We start from the raw sequence: 17,951 nt of genomic DNA on the forward strand, positions 1-17,951 counted from the left end.
TGCTGACTCTTACTCACCCATTCATGAGGGGTAAGTTTCTAACTACATCTAGAAGTGTTTTGATCACCACATTGTAAACCACAGGAGCTACAAGGAGCACATCAACACATGGAAATCTGGGAATGGTTAGGGGAAAAATGCTAAGACCAGCTACACCTGACACCCAAATCTCACCAAAATTAGACCAGAGGATCATCACTAGGGGAAAAACACATTGCTAAGCTCCAAAGTGCAAAAAGATTCAAAAAAATGACCTAGCATCTTTGGTGTGCCGAAGAAAAAGGAGTTAGATGGGGACTTAATTTTACAAATGTTTTGAGACCGTCATGTTAAGGAACTGTGGAGATTTAGGGTTGCAACTAAGGCTCAGTCATCAGTATAGGACAATAAGACCATATTCACTCCGCAAAGTGACATTTTGCACCACAATGCAAAATCTTGACCCAGCTCACCTCAAAATCAAGGGGGGCACTCTTTAGAACATAACCTCATTAGGAACAACATCAGCTACTAGGAAACAAACCAAGGGTTCCAAAAGTTGTCAATGACCTATTAGAAGCTAGATAGGGCAAAAGCAAGGCCTAAAATGCAATAAAGGGTAACTTCTAACTTCGGTGCACCGAATATGAATCACTAGCATGGCACCATTTTTTGGCACCCACTTCTACAATAGCATGTTTTCCTTCCCCATCACAAGCACTACATCACCTTGTAACATATTTTTCATGCAAAATACTCATAAAATGCACTATGCCACATCCCATAGTCATTTGTGCCCAAATCTCACTTTTAGCTTTCCAAATGATATTTGTTATAAGACCCATTAGAGCACCAAAAATAAGAAATGGGCATAAATAACCCTCTTTTTATCTTAGGCGTACCTAAGATAGAAATCAAAATGGAAGAGCCTAACTTGCATCTATGATACAGAGATATGTTCACAATAGTCCCATTAAACACTTGCCCAAGCTCCATCAAGTTTGACAAATCCTCACTTAGTCAATTACCAAAAGTACTGAATGCGATCTAGTGGACATATGATTGTTCACATCTACCATCATAAAAGTGCAAAAGCTCTCAAGATTCTTTAAGATCACCACCAACACTTATATTTTCTATACAATCCATATGACATCATTTTGTATGTACCTACACCCATCTTCATCTTAGGCGCGCGGAAGATAGAATTTGTCAAAATTGTAATTTTTAGGGCTCATTTTGCTTATTTAGTTATGCTACTTGGTTGTAACTTGCCAAAATTGGCTAATCTTTGGATGTGCTCATACACTGTCACTTTATCTCTCATCTACCTTGGGATCTCCAAATAAAAAGACCATGAAGTTGAAATTTGCTAAACTCCCACCATATCAGCTAGAGGAAGACTCCTTGAAAGAGGCAAATGTCACCTAGTTGGCAAGAGATCAATTGAATAGACAACATGTCACTATCTACCACAGATCATTCAAGAGTGCACGTGGAAACAAAGGTGAAGTGTAGATGCTACCAAGGGAAGCTCAAGGCCTCATCAAAGAACACGCAATTTGACCACTTTGGGAAAAGATTAGCCTTGAGGACTACATAGAAATGCACTCTTACGGTGTCGATTTAAAAAGAGAATATGAATTCTTGCACAATATCATAGAGGAAGAAAGATCCACCATATCTGATCTCAGTGACTCTCCTATTAAAGTTCACATAACAGAGGACCAAGTGATAGAAGCACTCAAGATTTAGAAAGGAGGAAAACTTATGAGGAATAGAAAGTTACCAACCACTGGTATCTTCATCAACCAATCATCCTCCTTTTTGGAGTTGAAGAAAAGGGAAATAGAGTCGGCGTTGCGGCTCTATCACCAACATTTTCACTTCACTGCCAAGAGACCGCGAAGGTATACAATTCCCAATCTTGCCATGGCTTCCACCTTCACTCAAGCATCAAATAAAGAGGGGATAACAGAAGTGAACCACACGCAATACATCTACACTACCCTCACTGGTGTGAAGAAGCCAGAGAACATCACATTTTTTGGAGCTCCAGAAGTGCTCACCAAAATTGCCTATCATGTTATAGGCCAAGTAGAGCATTTATCACCTGCCCCAGAGCAAAATTTATGGTTTCTCAACAAGACCAACGAGGATTCAAAAGTGCAAAGACTGGCTCCACTAGTGGCAAAAAGACTACAGACTCGATTAGTTGGTGTACCAAGTCAAGAACCCACATCATCCGGAGCAACAAAAGAATAAGGTAACAAAGAGGAGGAAGTGCAAGAAGAGGAAGACACTCCTCTTGAAAGAGGAAGGAAAGAGAAAGGGAAAGCTAAAGTGGATGAAGTAAATTAGACCAAGAGAAAAAGTTCAACAGTAGTTATCGAAGAACCAAGACTCAAAAGAGAAAAGGTGGCTTTTGAGCTAGAAAGAGGGGTCAAAGCAGATTTTGAGGAAACGTGAAAACCATCTCCAAGAAGAGTCAAAATTTGAACTAAACACCCAATGTTTAATAAAAAGGATGACCCTCCAGCTTTCCTAGAGCATTTTTATCATAAAGAGAAACAACAACAAGAATATGCCCAGACACAAGAAGAAGCCAATGTCCATCCTCAGGAGAATTCACCCAAACCACTAGAAAACTCTACTACTGAAGTTCCACACTTCTCTCCCACGAATAAACCACCATAGCAAGAGACTACACTAAAGGAAACAGCAACGAGAACTTTCCCAGGCACAAGAAGAAGCCAATACCATCCTCAAGAGAATTCACCCAAACCACCAGAAAACTCTACTACTGAAGTTCCACTCTTCTCTCCCACAAATACACCACCACAGCAGGAGACTACATCAAAGGAAACCATTCCCATTGCTACCAATCTGGAACTTGACTTTGAACCACTCATTAGGAAGAGGATGGGGTCTAGGAGGGCATCTTTATTTTCCATGAGATTATGGAGGTGATTAACATTTTGTCAAATAGTTACATGTGTGCAAGAATGGTGGGTGTGTAAGAGAGGTGTAAGAGTGGTCAAAGGATGCACTTTCCCCCCAAAAAGGGGGTGGACAACTTAATGATTTTTTGCCTTCCATAACTCCTACATACGATCTTTGGTTTGAGCGAAGACTATAGATCTAGAATATACACGTCAATCGAGCTTTTTTCATAGAGATATTATATGATATGGTTTTACCCGCTAAATTTTAAATTTCATTTCGGGGGGGGGGGGGATTTGAGCTCAAATAAACTAGTCGTTCTACCTGTTTGAATTCAAAAGGTATCCTTTGATTACTTTCTTAATACTAGAGCTTTGACTCCTTGAAACTGCCAAATAAAGAGGCCCTCCTAGACCCCATGCTCTTTCTAATGTCAACAAAATTGTTAAGGAACAAGATACTAAACCAACTAGTCCCACAACCACACCAACTCCTCAATCCAGCCAACCAAATGAGCTAATGGCTAAGACTCAAGACACACAAATGGATCAGCCGGATGTGAGCAACACAAGAACATTGGAGAATTTGGAGGACATAGATGAATATACATAGTAGACAAAATGAAGGATGAAATCTATGCTCGCCACCAGCACAAGACCACTAGAGAATTTAGAGGACATAGATGAATGTAGTAGACAAAATGAAGGATTAAATCTATGATCGCCACCCACATCTACATAGTGTATACATGTGTCTATGCTAAGTTAGGAAAGACTAGACTTGGACAATATATGTGTCGAGTAATACAAAGAATCCATAGAATTCAAAGAACAAGAATTGGCTAAACTCACAACAAAGACAAAAATGGATTTGGAAACTCTCCACACAACAAATAAACAACATGAACAACAAGTCACAAAGGCCACTATAGCTCTACAAGAATCAAAGTCTACGATGCAATGCCTACAAATTTAGCTTAGCATTGAAAATACACTGTTAGCCCAGGCCAAAGCAAGGTGTCAAGAAAAAAATGCACTTCTAAATCAGCTAAAGGATAACTCAACAGTAGACACACTACATGGCACAGATACTGTCTATCAAACAATGGAGCAGAAGGTTAAATACTTAGAGATGGAGCTAATTCTGGAGCATATGCAAAGAAGAGAATTGTCCATTAGCTTCATGTAGCAAGAAGGAAATACCAAAAGTAGATTGCTCAGTTTAATAAGGAGTTAAGCAAGATTAAAGAAGCTGCCGTGACACATGCAACCACATTGGGGGATGAGCAAGTCACTGCCACAATGCAAGATAAGGATACCCTTCAGTTCATGGATCTTGAAATCCGAACCGCTGAAGAGGCCAATCTTCTTGAGCTTGGAATTTCTCAAGTAGAAGTGGAACCTTCCACTACTCCAAAAATCCTGACAGTTGAGGAGGAGGAAGATACAAGAGGAAACATAGACAATTTGGAAGGAGGAAATGAAATGGGAAGGACGAATTATACACTCAATCAATGTCAATCTACTCAATCCCTCCACAATCAATGCAACGTGGCATCAACAAGCTCTCCCTTACCCTCTCATTAAATTCAAATTCCTCCAAATCAAAGAAAGACTCCTCGAGGATCTCCATGCCAATCATGCACTACAGCACCCAGAATGACGAGAGATCCAGCTTCGCAGACATCCCAAGCATCTAATTTTGTTCACAAATGCACCATTACTAATCAAACAAGATCATGTGTAGTGCTTGGTACCGAGAGTCAAAAATTGGTAGCAGCACCTTCTCCTCCAATTAAAAAGACCACCCTAGCTTAACTACCCCCGTTTTCCACCACCTCAAAATAACCAATCAACAGAGTCATACATGGTGGAGACACTCTTCAATCATACAGTTATTTTGGGGTATCTCAAATTTGGCATGCATTATGCTAGAAAAGATTACAAAAATGCTCCTCACCTGTTTGCAAACCTTTCATAGGGAAAAACAAATAGATGTTGCACGGGTGTCCTTCCTTGAAGGTACATGATTAAAAAAATTCTCAAAAGAAGGCTCATCCTCAATCACAGGCATCAATCTTGCAACATACTTCTTCGATTTGTAGCCATTCACACATGCTTTATGTGGGGTACCATCCAAGTCAGCAAGCTAATATGTGCCATTTGGAAACTTGTTTAAGACCAAGAAAGGACCTTGCCACTCGATTTGAACTTCTTTTGAAAAGTTCTATCAAGCTAACTATTGTAACAAAGCACCATGTCACCCTTCTTGATGTATTTTTCCTTCACCTTCTCATTGGCATTTGCTTGATTTTTCTTCAAGACCTAGTTATGATGCTCAAAATCTAGCAGCCAATGTATTTTTTTTGGACACCGACCTTGAAATATTACTCAAGTTTTTGGCGAGAAAATGAATCTAAATTTATGAATTTGGCGAGTAAAATATTCTAAAATTAAATTTATAATGTTTTGAACAAATTTTTTAATTTAGACCTTAATTGGTCATTTTTTTCAATCTCACATGTAAGGATAAAAGGAACATCTCTTACAACTTTTTATATAATAGAGAGAAGTGATTTAAGTAGTGCCACCTAGACTTTTCAAATAAGTATCAATGTCACAACACACCTTATATGTACTAGGGTTTTGCTAGGAGACAAGATCTTGTTGAGTAGGGTAAGGTCTTTGAAATCTAAATGAAAACTAAATGAGGAAGTGTGAAGATCTCAGACCTCCTACATAAAATCTAGTCAATCAAACCTACTTGGCCCTCAATCTCCCCTACCACCAAGCTCTTCAGTGGGCATATCTTTGGTGACTAGCTACCCCAAAATATAAAAACTTATAGCAAAGTCTGGTGAAAAACATCTTAAGGTCTACACCAATGAGAGCCAAAAAAAAGCTTAAAAGTTTTCAAGATTCGCCAAGTTGGCAATTTTTAGCCAAAAAAAATACACTGCTAGCAACCTGTCTAATTGTACATATTTCAAATTTAGAAGCCTCTCATTGAGTGTATCATTAGGCTCACTACAAGATCTATCATCACCTTCAAAGTTGGTATCTCCTCTTTAATAAGGAAGTAAAGCCTCTTTGCCAAAAACTAGATGGAAGGGAGAGAAACCTATACCTGATTTGCTGGCAGTCCTGTAAGCCCATAGAGCACAAGGTAGCTCTAATTCTTAAGTCTTCACATTATTTCTTGTCATATTTGTAAGCATCCTTATGAATCCTCCATTAAACCTCTCGTTTATTCCATTGCATTGGTGATTATATGGAGTAGTAAACATGTGATGCACATGAAGCTTCTCACATAGATAATCCAAGTCCAGCTCTACTCTGAATTGTGGACCCTTTTCAAAAAGTAACTCTAATGGCATGTCAAATTTGTAGCAAATATATTATATACAAATTGGAAAACATTTTCTTAACAGCGTTGGCCTCGGCCCACCACTTGGATAGATAGTCAACAACAGTAAGTATGTAACATTTGCCTTTAGCTATCATAGGTAGAGGACCCATTTCATCAATAACCCACTTCTCAAAAACATCATAAGCCCCGATGGTGCCTCTAACTTTTTCTTTTAGAACCCTATTTTCCATGCTTTGTCAATCTTACAAGACTTAAACCAATGATGAATATCATGTTGAGTACTTGGCCACCTGTACCCTTCCTGCAAGGTTTTATGCAAAGTGATATATAAAGCAAAGTGAGCACACATAACATAAAATTGAATATAACTTTAACATCAAATACACCCACCTCCAAGTCCTTTACAACTCCCAAGTACTTCACCCTTGATTGGTCGGTAAGTTTTATACAAAAACCTGAATTATTCACCATGTTGAGTCCCAACTCTTTTATAAAAAAATCTTGAGTAATAATGCATACCTGTGCACCTCCATCAGCATAAGCCTTTTCAATACACTTACTCTTACACCATGCATCCATAGTAGGGCATATATTAGGTATGCCATTCAAAGACAGGACTCTCACGAGCCCCCTAGCAGTCTTCTTCTTCATGAGGTTGACGACATACTTTAATTGCCTCTTTAACTTAGGACACATCTCCATGAGTTTCCCAAAGGTATCATCAGCCTTTATACTCACCAAATCAGGCCTTCAACTATAATTTGGTTTCCCTTCTCCCAAAGGAAAGGAGGATGCACTGTAATGTCACTTGAGTTTTCTCTTCCTCTTTTACCAGCACTTGTTCCAATCTATTTCCCTCTTTTATTCAAAATCCACTAATCTTGAGCGGCTAGTTCTAAGTTGGTAGCCTAGGCAATCTAAAACAAACAAAGTAAAAGAACTAAAACCCTAGAAGCTAGCCCTAAGCGGTCAAACATAGCCAACCCTAAGAAACTAAACTAAAATGGCCGAACTAAAGACAATGCCTTTACAAGGCTTTGATTCCTCCCTATACCCCACAAGATATGGCTAAGAAAGTACCCCACTTGGTAGTTCATCCCCAGACATTGAAGGGGTTGTCCATCTTCCGGTCTATCCTAGACCTGAGGGAATAGGAGCTGCCAGTCCTCATGTATGAGCATTCTACACCAAAAAACCTATATAAATCATTAAAGGAAATAATCCAATACTCAGGTCCACTTAGCCATCCACTTTTCAATGAGGAAAGTATAATGTTGATTTTCCTATACTAGCACATATTTTCATTGCTATAATAGAGAACACATAGATCCTTGAAGTGGATTAATTTTTCAGTGCCTTAACACGTGTTCCTTGACCATTCTGCAATGCAAAACTATAGAATATCTTACCACAATGAAGCAATCATTTCACACGTTTACAAATTGAGAAATAGAGAAAACCTCTCAATTGGATGGTACAATTGAGTTAAGGTCATTCTTATAAAAAAATTCCAATACTCATAATTTTCAATCATCTTCCAAGAGAGCCTCATAGTGTAGCAGTGACAACATGAACAATCACAGTCCTCAATTGACTAGGTCCAATTTTGCATATCCTCAATCAAGGGGTCCAATTGCATTACCCTCGACACGTCGAGCTATATGCTCTCAAGATATACACCATCCTTGCTTCGGAAACTCATGGCATGGGGAGGATTTGTCTCACACTCCAACGTGGTCTACTTGTGAGCCCCTAACTCTACCATGGATTTTTAGATAGGAACCAAATCCTTACCTAGAATCTAGGTCCAATCCATGGGTGGTGGTCCCAATATGATCCATTGATCATCATGGATTATTGTGCAGGATGAGGATTTGTCCACAATTACCTCAATGCACTAACCCAACATCATTGGTTACCCCTTTTTGGGCCCCTACCAAAAAGGTTACCCTTGGCTTGCCAAATTATGAAAACAACTATTTATTAATGTTTTAGCAATCCAATATTTTAGCATCTTACTTTGAACAAAAGTTGTAAAAATCATTTTAGCATCTTCAAAAAATTAATCCATGTAGAATCAAAATAAAACTCTAATTAAAATGGAAAAATAATATTTATGTGGCATGCATCTTTAATTACAGACTTCATTATGATGAAGAGGCAATGAGTAAGCCACTACTACAAGATGAGGGCTAGCAAATACATTGATGTTTGGGGGTTCAAGAGGAGCACTCTCATTTTTTTTATGTTGGACTTCACAATTGGTGCAGCTTGCCCACTTCATCCTTGAGACTTGCCCACGACCTTATACACATCGCATTGTAAGCTTCTGGATAGGGAAGGAGGGCATTTGAGGAGTTTTGTGGCCCTTGACCACAAAGGAAACAAGGATTCTAGAGCATGACAACAATGACAAAATATGTAGAGAATATTAACTTGTGTAGGCTAATCATAGCATAATAAGGGTTTAGGAATGAGAGGAGTTTAAGTAGAAGAGAGAGAGAAAGTGTTTGAGGAGCCTTGATACCAAGGCATGATTAGCCAAAGAGAGAGTGGCTAGAAGTGGTGACCAAAGGTAGCACAATGCTTCCCAATTGAGGTAGCAAGGGGGTTGGAGGGGTGGAGGAGGACTCTCATCAAGATTGGAAACTCTCAACATTCCCCAAGTGCAAGAAGGCAGCCTCCTTTTATAGGAAAAACCGGGGGTTTAGGAACTCTTTCTCCAATTGTGGGAAAAGGGTGTGAACATAGAACATTTCTTCTCTCCCACATGTTAGTGAAAAGAGTGGACTTCAACCAATTTTAAGGAGAGGTAGAGAGGGAAGGTGTGAGTAAAATTTGATAGTTCTCTATCCACATGATGGGAGAAAAGCCAAAGTGGATTCACTTACCAGAGAAGTGTATATTGCTATAGATTTTGTTTGTAACTTTGGCTATAGCCAAAGGTATCAAGTAAGTGAAGCTCGCTTCTCACTATCTTTCACCTTCCCCCTCTTGCACTACCCCTGCTACCCCTTGCCCTTGTGTTGTAGCATGCTATCCTCCCTCCTTCGGGGGTCGCATAATAATTATGTGACTATCACGTGAGTGCAACAGAAGAGGTTAATGAATTTTATTTTTTCTCACATTTTCACACATATAAGGGTATTATAAAATGGAATGGGTATAAAAAGTTACAGATTCAATAGGAAAATGGCGCATTTTATTTGAACAAAGTTCATTGACAAGGAGTTTTAGAAATAATTCTTGAACTCATGTGATGTACACAATTTAGACATAGTGATCTCACCTCCCTTGTGTTGCTCTCCCCTCCCTTTCATGCTACCCATTGGACACCCCATTGTGCTTCACATTGCCCCCCCCCGTTTCACCCTCACAAGCTACTTGTGGGCTATTTCAGCCTATTAGTGGCCTACATCAATGCCTCCGTACTTTTATTTACAATAGGAGAAACAAAATGTTGATCCTTGCTCCATTCAAGAGGGGTTGTAGTGAAGCCCCATCATTTGACATTGTGGAGTTGATCCTTTGACTTGCTCTTTTTCTACAAGAGCAAGCGAGCTTGATGGTCAAGGTGGAATAGCTCCAAGCCACCTCGGTCATTTTCAAGATTGTTGGCTACAAGAGGTGAGAATCCAAAAAAGGTAATAAAAAATTTACAAAAAAATAGAATCAAGAAGCACAATGGGTATTGTGGGAGAGGATAAAAGGAATCAAATACCCTAACATGTGGAGGGGGGATGTATGGGGGTGTGGCTATGTGGTTGCTTTTAGTGCCATTGTAATTAGCAGAGAATTTGTAGTCCATAATTTGGTTTAAGCGTGTATCTTGTACACATTCATTCCTATATGAATATGAATGAGAAGGCATTATATATTTATATCCAATTGTGGATCCTTATGTATAAAATGTTTTATCATCTCTTTGAGTGGTGCATGCATAGTCATGGAATATGCCTGCACCAATTGTGCATCCTTACATGAATGTTTTATCATCTCTTTGCCTAATGTAGGCATAGTCATGGCCTATAGCTAGGGATGACTAACCACGTACCTTACTAGTAGTTAGTGACTTCGTACACCCAAGTCACACATCTGGTGATCATGATGGGGATCAACTATGGAGGACAACACATATAAGAAGGAGGGTCAAAGTAAGGCACAATAGAAGATGAAATTTTAGGTAGATCAAGGAAAGAGGCAAAAATTGGAGAATTGGATAAGCTAACATTTGATCAAGATGATCACTCTGAACGAATAAAGGGAGAAGAACATTGAACCACAAGCAAAGATGCAACAAGATGCACCCATAGGACTACTAGATTCTCTAGTATTCAAAAAATAGCTCAAAAGGCAGCCCTCAAGTACACATTTAGGCTTTTGAGAGCAAGCTAATTCTTAGAGATCACTATCCAGACTATTTGTCCCGCAAACATTGAGAGGGGTTTCCGAGACGTGCTAGTTCAACTACCCACCAATACGATAACCAATATACAATTCCATGTCCAAGGCCTTTTTTTAGCAATTCAAAGACGAAAGATGCTGGGCCAAGGCCAACGATGGACATGTCGTCAAGGGGATATATATCTAGATGGCTAAGAGACATATATGGCATGATTGGGTGGAAAGTTTCATGGTCTGGTCCCCCATGGTCTTATATTGGAATATGCTATCCGCATACAAACTTGGGGGACTTTGCAATGTGTCTACAGATTAATTTACTAGGTGTTAGTACGACACAAACCAAGAGCGCATACATATTGTGCATGCCAACTCTCACTCTAGCAGAAGATATGGATATGAGCTAGATTCTAGCACAGAAATCCAAAAAATCACGCTAAAATTCACTTTCAAAGAGATACTTTCCATCGACATTTTACGAGGCAATTGGCCACAACAGGGTAACAATATCAAATAATATTATTTTTTTCTTGTTTTTATATGTTTAAGCCTTTAATTTGGAAAGGATTGCATGTCAATTAGAGCAACATTCTTTGATTGAATTCATGAGAAGTAAGGCTTATAATCCATGCCTAGATATTGCCCATTGTCTTGGGATCAAGAGCATTGACACACACGTTCAAGGATTTGGAAATATAGGGATATAAAATCACATTTTATGTTCGAAAACATTGAATTGTGATGTATCCATGGCAATCTTGATTGCGCACCACACTTATGGTATCGGCTCACTATGTTGAGATTGTCAATCTAGTCAAGGGCTTATCATTTTCTTTTTTGCTTTGCATGCACGATGTGCCAGTACGGTGGACTTAATTTCACCTTATCATGGTTTATGCCTCTGCTATAACACCAGCCATTGTCAGATGTTGAATGTTTAAATTTATTTAAAGAGAAGAACTTCATTCATGAGTGAAGTGCCAGATGTAAGTCAATCTGATACAGTCACGATCACATCTAAGCTAAGTGGGTCAATCTGTGAGTTATGTTTTTTACTGCATCTCTACAAGAGAGCATTGTACCAGTAAACTGTTGTATGCTGATAGGATAAGCTACAAGATAGACATTGTATGCAGAGAAGTATACATAGAGGGTGCACACCATATTAGAATAAGAGATTTTCCTCAGCCTATCATTCTCTTTTTTTTTTCTTTTCTAACTATTTCTGTAAAATTAGGCATATTTTATTAAAATATTCCTAAGTTGGTATGGTAAAACCAAGATCTAAGAGCCATATATGTTTTAGAAGGGCTACCAACCATCTATTATTGAATGGCAAAGAGTCATATGTTTATAATCCATCAATGATTTCTATCAAGATAGACCATATCTACCCTGTTAAGTACCCATGGATTTTAATGGACAAGCAAGAGTTTTGCCCCATTAGTGATTTTTTTGGATGTCTCTTTACCACTACATCCTTCGCTCAAAGATCAATTTGAGTTTCTAAAAGTCTTAAACTTGTAAAGGCTTATCTATATCAATATGTATAGATGAAGCAAGAATTTTAGAAAGCACGACTATTCACAAAAAAACCCAAGATTATGGACCTTCAGGTCTAGAAAAGATCCAATTGTGATTATGAATCCAAATTGAGCGGATCTCCTTTTCTATCTATAGCACTAAGAGTATCTATAAGAGCACATCTTTGGGGTAATAGGATCTCCAACTGGAACATAGGGCTATGTATTGGAGCTTATCCATTGTCGCCCCTAAACCCTAGGGCCATAGGATTTCCAAATGGAATATAGAGCAACTTATGGCTCTTGAGCTTATACATTGCAACCCTATGGCCCTAGGTCCACAAGCTTTCACATTGCCACCGTAGGGCCACAACGATCTCACAAGATAGAAGAAGAAAACTCTAGGACATAGGATTTTCAAATGGAACTGAGTGCACACTTTGATCCTTGACCTCCAACATTGCCGTCCTATGGTGTGAGCCCAGGGGTGGCTGAGGTGTCTTCATAATAATTTCATCCATTCAAGGGATATCCGCAAGTGGCATAAATTTAAAAAATAATTTTAAAAAAAATTACGCTACGACAAACTTTGTCATAATGGGTTTTCAAATACACTTATTGATATCGGACAAAAATATAGCGCACAATTTTTAGGATAATTTTTTTAAAATTTAGCTATTTTTAGTGTGTTTTTTACTATGCAGATTTTGATTCTGGAGTCAAATTTTGCTTCATGGGTGTCGTTCCACTCGTACTACAAAGATATGTACATTGACAAGCCTTGCACCAACTTTTTTTTTTCCATACTCATTTTTTTTTTCTTAAAAGCTCTTTCAATTTCGGAGCCAACGAGCTATGTCTCATTTTCGCACAAAGCCTAGAACTCTAGTAATCTCGACTGCTAACCCGTGAGAACAGCCCCTACATTTAAAATTCGAATTTTGAATTTCTAACCTAATCTAACTAACCTTATCTCTCTCTACCACAATTTTTTTCACGATGTCGCTAGTGTGGGAATGTACAATCTCAAGGGCCATAGGTTTCCCTATGTTCCTTTTGGAGATCCTATGGTCCTCTTGCCATAGGATCTCCAAAATGAACATATGGCCCTATAGACATAGGATCACAGGGTTCCCTATGTTCCTTTTGGAGATCCTATGGTCCTCGGGCCATAGGATCTCCAAAATGAACATATGGCCCTACGGACATAGGATCACAGGGTGCCCTATGTCCCATCAAGAGACACTGTGGTCCAAGGGCCATAGGATGGCAATGTACAATCTCAAGGGCCATATGGCTCCCTATGTTCCTTTTGAAGATCCTATGGCCGTAGCGCCATAGAATCTCCAAAAGGAACATAAGGAACCTATGGCCATAGGATCAAAAGGTGCCCTATGTTCCATCTTGAGAACTGTGGCCCAAGGGCCATAGGGTGTATTTGTACAATGTCAAGGTCCATAGGGTTCCATATGTTTTTTTTGGAGATCCTATGGCCCTATATCCATAGGATCAGAGGGTGCCCTACGTCCCATCTAGAGACCTTGTTGCCCAAGGGTCATAGGGTGACAATATACAATCTGAAGGGCCATAGGATTCCCTATGTTCCCTAGGGTCACAAGGTGCCCTACGTTCCATTTGAAGACCCTATGACCCAAGTGCCATAGGGTGGCAATGTACAATCTCAAGGGCCATATGATTCCCTATGTTCCTTTTGGAGATCCTATGGCCCTAGAGTCCTAGGTGCATGGGGCTACCATGGTGCCCGTTAATATACACCATGGTGTACCCTATGTACGTAGGCCACCCTGGAGCCCTTGGATTCCCTCTGTCCCATCTAAAGACCTTGTGGTCCAAGGGCCATAGGGTGACAATCTACAATCTCAAGGGCCATAGGATTCCCTATGTTCCCTAGGGTCACAAGGTGCCCTACATTCCATCTGAAACAATGAGGGCACCTTGTGGCCTTCGGGCCATAGGATCTCTATGTAGAGCATAGAGCAAAGAGCAAAGAGCATAGAGAGCTTCTTACTACCCTAGAGGGAACCCTATGGCCTTCAGGCCACAGGGTGTCAATATAGAGATAACACAGGTTCTTACTAGCATAGAGGGGACCCTATGGCCTTCAACCCACAAGGTCTCCTCAATATAGAGAAAATAGTGTTTTTTACTAGCATAGAGAGCACCCTATGGATCTAGGTCCATAGGTTGCCAAAAAACTATCATGAATGGTTTCTTTAAAACATACAGGGCACCTTGTGCCCTTAGGGTCATAAGATGTGTAGAGCATAGAGGGGTTCTTTCTAGCATACAGGGGACTCTATGGCCTGAAGGCCACAAGGTCCCAATATGGAGCATAGATCGGTTCTTACTAGCATAGAGAGACCAACTAGTGCTTTATACATGGGGCCATAAGGTGTCAAAACAATGAGGGTGTTTTCAAAACAATGAGGGCACCTTGTAGCCTTGGGGCCATAGGATGTCAATACAGAGCATAGAGCATAGCGAGCTTCTTACTACCATAGAGGGAACCCTATGGCCTTCAAGCCACAGGGTGTCAATATAGAGAAAATAGAGGTTTTAGCATAGAGGGGACCTTATGGCCTTCAGCCCACAGGGTCTCCTCAATATAGAGCAATAGTGTTTACTGGCATAGAGAGAACCCTATGGCCCTGGGTCCATAGGTTGCCAAAATAACCCTCATGAAGGGTTTCTTTAAAACATACAAGGCACCTTGTGCCCTTAGGGTCATAAGATGTGTAGAGCATAGAGAGGTTCTTACTAGCATACATAGGATCCGATGGCCTGAATGCCATAGGGTCCCAATATAGAGCATAGATCTGTTCTTACTAGCATAGAGAGACCAAGTAGTGCTTTATACCTGGGAGCATAATGTGCCAAAACAATGAGGGTTTTTACAAAACTATGAGGGCACCTTGTGGCCTTGGGGCCATAGGATGTCAATATAGAGCATAGAGCATAGAGAGCTTCTTACTATCATAGAGGGAACCCTATGGCCTTCAAGCCACAGGGTGTCAATGTAGAGAAAACAGAGGTTCTTACTATCATAGAGGGGAACCTATGGCCTTTAGCCCACAAGGTCTCCTCAATGGCATAGAGAGAATCCTATGGCCCTGGGTCCATAGGTTGCCAAAAAACCCTCATGAAGGGTTTCTTCAAAACATATAGGATGTGTAGAACATAGAGAGTTACTTACTAGCATAGGGGGGACCCTATGGCCTTCAGGCCATAGGGTGCCAATATAGAGCATAGAACGGTTCTTACTAACATAGAGAGACCAAATAGTGCTTTATACATGTGGCCATAGGGTGCCAAAACAACATTGAGGATTTTTTCGAAACAATGAGGGCACCTTGTGGCCTTGGGGCCATAGAATGTCAATATAGAGCATAGAGCATAGAGAGCTTCTTACTAGCATACAAGGAACCCTATGGCCTTCAGGCCACAGGGTGTCAACGTAGAGAAAACAGAGGTTCTCACTAGCATAGAGGGGAACCTATGGCCTTCAGCCCACAAAGTCTCCTCAATATAGAGAAAATAGTGTTTTTACTAGCATAGAGAGCACCCTATGGCCCTGGGTCCATAGGTTGGCAAAAAACCATCATGAAGGGTTTCTTCAAAACATAGAGGGCACCTTGTGCCCTTGGGGTCATAATATGTGTAGAGCATAGAGAGGTTCTTACTAACATATAGGGGACCCTATGCCAATATAGAGAATAGATCGGTTCTTACTAGCACAAAGCGGACCCTATGGCATTTAGGCCAAAGGGTGCCAATATAGAACAAAGATCAGTTCTTACTAGCATAGAGAGACCAAATAGTGCTTTATACATGGGGCCATAGGGTACCAAAACAATGAGGGTTGTTCAATGGCATAGAGAGCACCCTATGGCCCTGGGTCCATAGGTTGCCAGAAAACCCTCCTGAAGGGTTTCTTCAAAACATAGAGGGCAACTTGTGGCCTTGGTGTCATCGGATGTGTAGAGCATAGAGAGTTTCTTACTAGCATACAGGGGACCCTATGGCCTGAAGGCCATAGGGTGTCAATATAGAGCATAGATCGGTTCTTACTAGCAAAGATCAGACCCTATGGCCTTCACGCCAAAGGGTGCCAATATAGAGCATGGAGATGCTCTTACTAGAATATAGGGGACCATATGGCTTTCAAGTCACATGGTGCCAATATAGAGAAAATAGTGTTTTTACTAGCATATAGAACATCCTAACCTAGGGGGATTGGTTGTCAAAAATCCATCATAGAAGGGTTCCTATGGCCTTCAGCCCACAAGGTCTTCTCAATATAGAGCGAATAGTATTTTCATTGGCATACAAAGCACCCTTGGGGCCCTTGAGGCCAACCCTATGGCCTTCAGGACTTAGGGAGCTAATATAGAGCATGGTGCTTTATATCGGCATAGAGAGCTATGGCCCTAGGGCTATAGCAAAACAATGAGTTGTTTTTGGAAACGATGAGGGCACCTTGTGGTCGTGGGGCCATAGGAAGTCAATATAGATCATAGAGCATAGAGCACAAAGAGATTCTTAGTAGCATAGAGGGAACCCTATGACCTTCAGGCCATAGGGTGCCATTATAGATTAAACAGAGGTTCTTACTAGCATAGAGGGGACCCTATGGACTTCATCCCACAAGGTCTCCTCAATATAGAGCAAATAGTGGTTTTTACTTGCATGGAGAGAACCATATGGCCCTGGGGTCATAGGTTACGAGAAAACCCTTATGAAGCGTTTCTTTAAAACATTGTAGCCACCTTGTGGCCATAGGATGCCAATGTAGAGCATAGAGAGGTTCTTACTAGCATGCAGTGGATCGTATGGCCTCAAACCACATGATGCCATATGGTGTTGGTGTAGAGGCTCTAAAGGGGTATTTAGGCCATTCAAGGGATACTTCTTTGAGGGTCCTCTAATGTCATAAGGGAACATGTGATCACACTACCATAGAGTGGCCTAGGTACACTTGTAGAACCATTTTATTGGCACCATTTGGACCTAGGAACACATGGTTTAACATAGAGGTGACTCTATGGCCCTAGGTCCATATGGATGTAATAATATCCATCTTGTCTAAATATATGTCATTCTTTTTACAGAAAATGTCTCAGAAGAGAAAGTCAAAGTCAGTTGATGCAACAGGATCAACACCAAGTTCTTGGTATCTAGATTTTCACTTACCAAATGGTGGAAGTGATGAGAAAGTCCACTTGTTCTTTCAAGATAAAGAGCAATTTCCCTTCAAGGACTGTGGTATTGTCAAGGACATAAAGAAATATTGTTCAGATCTTGAAATGTCTCCATGCCTTGGAGTAAAACTACTCAATGGTGACTCCTACTTGTTGAAGCCTGTGACCTTTGCTCAAAAATTGGTGAAGGTTGATTATGAAGGAGTGACAATGACAAAATCAGGGTGGGTGGAGCTTCAAGACGACACTCCAAGTGAGAACTTTATAGACTTATATATTGAGGGCTTTAAGAAAGTCAATCAATATTTAGGTAAATTAAGCAGCACAAAGAAGAATAAGAAGCGAAAGAATGAAGACACAGGTACATCAAATCAATCTAAGACGCTCAAGGAGAGTCAGACTCCCTCACTTGGAGAAAATAGTGGAAATGTGGCCGAAGAAAATTTTTCAATTATACCCTTACAGACTCAAGAAGCAGGAGATTCTAGTGAACTTGCAACCCTAACAGTTGGAACCC

The sequence above is a fragment of the Adiantum capillus-veneris genome, chromosome 9, assembly GCF_014529385.1.
Source record: "Adiantum capillus-veneris isolate H3 chromosome 9, ASM1452938v2, whole genome shotgun sequence".
Lineage (NCBI taxonomy): Eukaryota > Viridiplantae > Streptophyta > Polypodiopsida > Polypodiales > Pteridaceae > Adiantum > Adiantum capillus-veneris.